General features: G+C 43.2%; 1 pseudogene; it reads left to right on the forward strand.

Moving 5' to 3' along the window:
- The first annotated feature begins 3,977 nt into the window (after window positions 1-3,977).
- LOC103246126 (haloacid dehalogenase-like hydrolase domain-containing protein 2 pseudogene) lies at window positions 3,978-4,984 on the forward strand (annotated as a pseudogene).
- The last annotated feature ends 2,025 nt before the right edge of the window (window positions 4,985-7,009 follow it).

Below are 7,009 nucleotides of genomic sequence, written 5' to 3' on the forward strand. Positions count from 1 at the left end.
GCTGAGATCACACCATTGCTCTCCAGCCTGGGCGACAAGAGTGAAACTCTGTCTCCAAAAAAAAAAAAATAAATAAAAATAAGGCTGGGTGCGGTGGCTCATGCCTGTAATCCCAGCACTTTGGGAGGCCGAGGTGGGCGGATCACAAGGTCAGGAGATCCAGACCATCCTGGCTAACATGGTGAAACCCCGTCTCTACTGAAAATACAAAAAAAAAAAAAAAAAAAAATTAGCCGGGCATGGTAGCGGCACCTGTAGTCCCAGCTACTCGGGAGGCTGAGGCAGGAGAATGGCGTGAACCTGGGAGGCGGAGCTTGCAGTGAGCCGAGATCGCGCTGCTGCACTCCAGCCTGGGCACAGAGCGAGACTCTGTCTAAAAAAAAAATAAAATAAAAAGTCCAAGAGTAGTTCTGACTTGAGATGCAGCTGCATCAGGATTCTTTCTGATCATATTGATCCACCTTTTGCTGATTCAGGTGTAACATGGTAACGAAGTGGCCATGCCAGTTTTAGCCACCATATCCTCTTAAGCATTAAACCTCTTTCCAAAATTCCTTGGCAAAGTATTCCTGACAGGCCATGTATCCATCCCTAAATCAATCACTAAGCCAGGGAATCTAATGTACTAATTGACTTAGGCCTTGGTCCCACGTTCCACATCCAGGGTCAGGTTAGGTCAGCTTCAGCAGAACCACGTGGACTGAGAGTTGGGAACAGAAGGGTTCCCCAGAGGGAAATCTGAGGGTGAGATAACCAGAGGATGAACGATTGAATGAATGAAGCAAAAATAATAGATGTCCATTACAACCACCCATGTATCCACTTGCTACAACTGTTAGCTTCCTAAGAAAAACACTAACTGCCCTTTGGTTGCCACCATCAAGCTAGGTGAGAGGCAGCCATCCCCCAGACTGAAAAGTGGTGGTCCTTTGCAGAATTGCTTTACTAAATTGCATTGTATCAGGATTTTTCCGAGAGTCTAAGGTGCAGTCTTCCACAAACTTGTTGTAACATATGTAAACCTGTCTGGTTTGTTGGTTTGCACACAAATGATCACGTTCACACAGTTATTAGCATAAGCACAAGTGCTGATGCAGCTTCAAAGATTTGGGTACAGAGTTGTGGAAAGATCCACTGGAAAGGATTCAGCAACCAGAGGAGCCTCTGTCTCTTTGGCCTGAGGGACACACAATTCCGTCAAGTTGGGTGAATTGGGGACGGCCTCCTTAGGTCTGCAAGGTGCTTTCTATATAGGATGACTATATACTTTAATGTTCAAACTGGGACACTTTTGAGAATAAAAGGAGGTGTTAGCCAGATGGGACTTGGGGATAAGAGGCACCAACTGGAACTCTGCCAGGCAAACTGGGGCATACATCTAGGTGTGTGTGTAAACTTAGCCTAACAATGTTGATCTAAACATATTCAACATAAGGTATGTATTCCATGCTCACAGAATACACTTGAATACATTCACCTCATTTATTGCTTCAGACAACTGCCCCTGCAGAGTTCAGGGTACGGGCATGGCTCAGAGTATGTCATTGTTTATTATCGGAATGTGATTACCAGAATGTCATTTTTATAAGTATCATTTTTAGAAAAAGATCCTTGAAAGAAATTCTTATCTTAGTGCCTGGAACAATTGTGTTGTTTTAGAGATAGGGTCTCACTCTGTCACCCAGGGTGGAGGGCAGTGGTGCCATCACAGCTTACTACTGCCTCGTCCTTCCTGGCTCAAGCCATTCTCCCGCCTCAGCCCTCCAAATACCTAGGACTACAGGCACATGCCACCATGGGGAATAATTAATTGTCCTTTCTGTATCTGGATTTGCTTTAATCTTCAGGACACTGCGAATGGTGTATCTGACCAGTTTTCTCTGTCTTCACTATTGGAAAGCTTAAACGTGTGGCCTCATGAAGTAGGTGTGTATGTCATGGTGTGCTTTTCGAGCCTCATTCCAGACTCCACTTTGCATCCCTCACTCTTGGGTGTCCTTCATGTAATTTTTCATTTACACAACCTTGTACCCTAGCTTTTCTTGTTAGTCACTTTAAGTCCCATAAGTAAATGACAGATACCAGCCCAACTGCCTACAGAGGTGGGGTGGCCGGCCACCTCTTCAGTTGATTCCTTTAAGTTTAATAGGAGAATGTCAACCCTGCATGGATCAACCTCTAATTCAAACAAACCATCAGGGGGAAGAAAAAATTAGACAACTGAATTTAAACACTTTATTTGATAAGTTTTTTTTTTTTTTTTTTTTTTTTTTTTTTTTTTTTTTTGAGACGGAGTCTCGCTCTGTCACCCAGGCTGGAGTGCAGTGGCGCAATCTCAGCTCACTGCAAGCTCCGCCTCCCGGGTTCACACCATTCTCCTGCCTCAGCCTCCCGAGTAGCTGGGACTACAGGCGCCCGCCTCTGCGCCCGGCTAATTTTTTCTATTTTTAGTAGAGACGGGGTTTCACCATGGTCTCGATCTCCTGACCTTGTGATCCGCCCGCCTCGGCCTCCCAAAGTGCTGGGATTACAGGCGTGAGCCACCGCGCCCAGCCCTATTTGATAAGTTTTTATCAAAGTTGTTTAGGTGTGACAGTGGTAGAATGGTTATGTTTTCTTTTTTGTTGTTTTTTGAAATGGAGTCTCGGTCTGTCACCCAGGATGGAGTGCTCACCACCACCTCCACCTCCCAAGTTCACACTATTCTCCTGCCTCAGCCTCCCGAATAGCTGGGACTACAGGCACACACCACCATCCTCGGCTAATTTTTGTATTTTTAGTAAAGACGGGGTTCACTATGTTGGCCAGGCTGGTCTTGAACTCCTGACCTCATGATCCGCCTGCCTCGGCCTCTCAAAGTGCTCGGATTACAGGCATGAGCTGCCACGCCTGGCCCTGGTTATGTTTTCTAAAACAGTTATCTTTTAGATATATATGCTGAAATATTTACAGCTAAGTCTGCAATGGCCAAATCTGACAGTAGACAGAGGAATATAATTTTCTCCCAGGGAGGGATAACAAATATTTTTGAACTACATAGGCTGCCACACTCACCTCCAGCTCCCCTGATAGTGAAACTGGTAATCAGCATTTCAAATGCAAGCACCCAAGCACCCCAAGACTGATGCAGGTGGTCCTCAGATCTCACTTTGAAAAACTCTGCCCTATAAATAATACTTTCTGGACTCGACTCCAGAAAAACTTTGCTTACTCTGAGAGACTGAGTCATTTTCTTGGGACTCCATGTATCTCTTGCTCTTATTTCTAATTGTTGGCCACACTCTCAGACAATAAAGATTTTGAGTCCTGCTCCACAAAAAGAGCACTCTGTGGTCAGGTAAGTTTGTGGTAGGCCATATACCTGTCCTGCTCTGAGAAATTCACTGTGATCATTACTTCAGAGCTCTGAATAGTCCTGCATTAAAGAACCTTGTTTAAATTTATTTGGCCCAGTTTCTCACACTAAACACAGAACCTTTGTTATGTAATCCTATTAATAGTTCCCTAGAACATGGAGTTAAAATTTCAAACTACATTAAAATACATTATCACAAGCTGGGTGCAGTAGCTCATGCCTGTAATCCCAGCACTTTGAGGGACTGAGGCAAGAGGATCACTTGAGCCCAGGAGTTTAAGAGCAGCCTAGGCACCATAGTGAGACCCCGCCTTTGCAAAAAAACACAAAAAACAAAAAAGTGAGCTGTGATTGTGCCACTGAGCTCCAGCCCGAGCAACAGAACGAGACTGTTTCAAAAACAAACAAAAAGAATTATTACAGATTAGGACTTTGTACTTACATTTGTTAATGAGGCTGTTTTAATTTTCCATTCACCATTGCAGTAACTGCCCTTTCTCAAGGTACACTCTCTCCTGCCTCCATACTCCATGTAAAGAAATAGTTGGCTGCGGGGCTTTTTATCCCAGCTGAGAGGAACCTGCAGCCAGTGTGGCTGGCTGGTTTTGCCATTAGCGGGGGCCTTTCCTGAGGAGGGCGTACGGAGTGTAGGGAATGAAAGATGGCAGCACGCCGTGCATTAAAAGCTGTTTTGGTAGATCTCAGTGGCACACTTCACATTGAAGATGCAGCTGTGCCAGGCACACAGGAAGCTCTTAAAAGGTTACGTGGTGCTTCTGTAATCGTTAGGTTTGTGACCAATACGACCAAAGAGAGCAAGCAAGACCTGTTGGAAAGGTTGAGAAAATTGGAATTTGGTATCTCTGAAAATGAAATATTCACATCTCTGACTGCAGCCAGAAGTTTACTAGAGCAGAAACAAGTCAGACCCATGCTGCTAGTTGATGATCGGGCACTACCTGATTTCAAAGGAATACAAACAAGTGATCCTAATGCTGTGGTCATAGGATTGGCACCAGAACATTTTCATTATCAAATTCTGAATCAAGCATTCTGGTTACTCCTGGATGGAGCACCTCTGATAGCAATCCACAAAGCCAGGTATTACAAGAGGAAAGATGGCTTAGCCCTGGGGCCCGGACCATTTGTGACTGCTTTAGAGTGTGCCACAGATACCAAAGCCACAGTCGTGGGGAAACCAGAGAAGACGTTCTTTTTGGAAGCATTGCGAGGCACTGGCTGTGAACCTGAGGAGGCTGTCATGATAGGAGATGATTGCAGGGATGATGATGGTGGGGCTCAGGATGTTGGCATGCTGGGCATCTTAGTAAAGACTGGGAAATACCGAGCATCAGATGAAGAAAAAATTAATCCACCTCCTTACTTAACTTGTGAGAGTTTCCCTCATGCTGTGGACCACATTCTGCAGCACCTGTTGTGAAGCAATGTGTGCGTCTGAAGCAAGTTGAAATGCAGCTTCTTATTGTCTGGAATGAATCCCTGACCAACTCAGTGCCAGCATCAATAGACACACACCAGTCAGTGCTGATCGCTTTTTAACCCTCTTTTGTTGTGCATTAAATAGAAAGAAAGGTATTGAATTGCGGCCAGCCAGTAAGCCTTGCTAATCTCTTTTATTTTGTAACTGAAGATGAGACCCAAAGAAAGGAAAAGCTGAGATTTTGTGCCATTCCTTTTAAAATATTCATCAGGTTAGGCAGGGCTGGGAGGGAGAAGCTACCACAGGGAAGAGTGTTCTCTGCTGTCTCCTCACTGGAAAACAGGGAGGGGGGATTTCAGACTGTGAAGAAAGTTGAATGGTGGTTTTTAAATTATAAAGTAATGTATTAAAAGGTACATTAGGCTGTAGTTCTAGTAATGAGTTCAACTGTGAAATCCATCGGATGTGCCAAATGGAGAAGACAGAAAGTAACAAAGAGAATTATCCTTTAGCCCAAGTGATACAGTGAATTTGCTTTAATAGATGTTGAAAACTAAATTTTCTACTGTATTCCCAGCATGGGTGACTTCTTTTTGTCTTCATTAGCCAGGAATGACTAATTTAAATTTAGAACCAGAATTTAAAATAATACTTCCATTAATAACCTATTCATTGCAGATACCTATTATACTGTGTAACAGTTGTTTTGGAAATTTTATGTAAAATTAAAACTATCAGTATTTTACAGATGTTTTAATTAGACATTGTTATTAACAGGAACAGTGCAGAAACTGGAATCAAGCCTCGTAATGTCTTATAGACCATGCATTTTTGAAGTTAGTGTCCACTAGGGTCCTATTAACTGTACATTTGCAAGATTTCATTATTTTTGCCTCTGACACTATGGGAAAAAATTTTTAGAAGCTATTGGGACAGATTCAAGCTTTTATATACTTGGTTACTACAGCTGTAAAATGAAATCTCATCTTGTAGCATGGATTATTCCTCTCATGTTAAACCCACCAAAATGAAGGGGACTAAATAGGTAATGATTTTCCTAGTGCATTTGCATACTGTGACAACCCTGGGCCTTGCAATAGTTTTACAGGGCTCTTGGGCATTGAATTATGAGGATGTAATTGTACATCATTGTAGCGTTCACCTTACTGAAGCTCACTCTGATGTTAATGAGCTTCGGGTTTTGATGCTTGTTTAGAGATCAGCAGTCTTGGATGGGAGGGAACAAAGCTAAATAAATCATAGTTTGGTGAAAAAAAAAAAATAGTTGTATAACAGAGTACTGCACTTAGAATCTAGAAACCTGTGTTTAAATTCTTGTGTCACCATTTACAAGCCATGCCATCTTGAATATGCTACTTAATCAGAGCCTCAGTTTCATCAGAAAATTGGAAATAACAGCTATCTAACCTGCATAGCTCTCTGCTACATTGCTGCAAAGATCAAAGATGACACATATGAAGTGACCTAGGTCTGCAAGATGATTTCAAGTAACAATATGTTTACTGGAGGCTTAGCTCAGAGTTGTTTCTAAGCAGACATGGATCAATTTCCTTACATGTGCTTTACAGCCACAGATTACAGCACTAACCCAGTAAATAACCTGACCACCATAAGGGAGTCCTGGCATAGGCATGAGTGTAGGGGCACTCATGATCCAAGTGCATCAGCAGTTTATGTGGCAGATGCCTTCCCCTGCTGTAGATCTTGTTTGCTGTAGCTAAGTCAGGAGAGGGAGGAAGCCATCATTTAACTCCCTTCCCTTTTGTCTGTCCATGAGAATGAGACAAAAACAGGATTCCACAGCCATACCAATCCTGATTAGCAGGGTGTAGAAACCAGTTACATTGCCTGCCACTGGACCAGGAAACCTGGATAATTGTCAGTGTCCTCTTTTGCCCCTACTCTAGGATATTAGATTGTAAATCACTGTCAGTACACCCAGCTGATGAAATGAGGCCCATGGGGCCACCAGAGTTAATATTGGGAATGAATATAGGAACATACACTAAGGCCTCCTTTGGTAGACAAGCAGAGTACCAAAGTACCAAGGACTTACCGAAATAGCTCAGGCTTCTTCTTCAAAAAGAGAAAAGGCAGAGCATGTGCAAAGGCCTGCTATTTCTGGCCAGTTTCCTCACTCAAACTATACAGTAACATCAACATTCACGATGCTAACGAAGGTTAAGTGGATC

Source organism: Chlorocebus sabaeus, chromosome 2, assembly GCF_047675955.1.
Source record: "Chlorocebus sabaeus isolate Y175 chromosome 2, mChlSab1.0.hap1, whole genome shotgun sequence".
Classification (NCBI taxonomy): domain Eukaryota; kingdom Metazoa; phylum Chordata; class Mammalia; order Primates; family Cercopithecidae; genus Chlorocebus; species Chlorocebus sabaeus.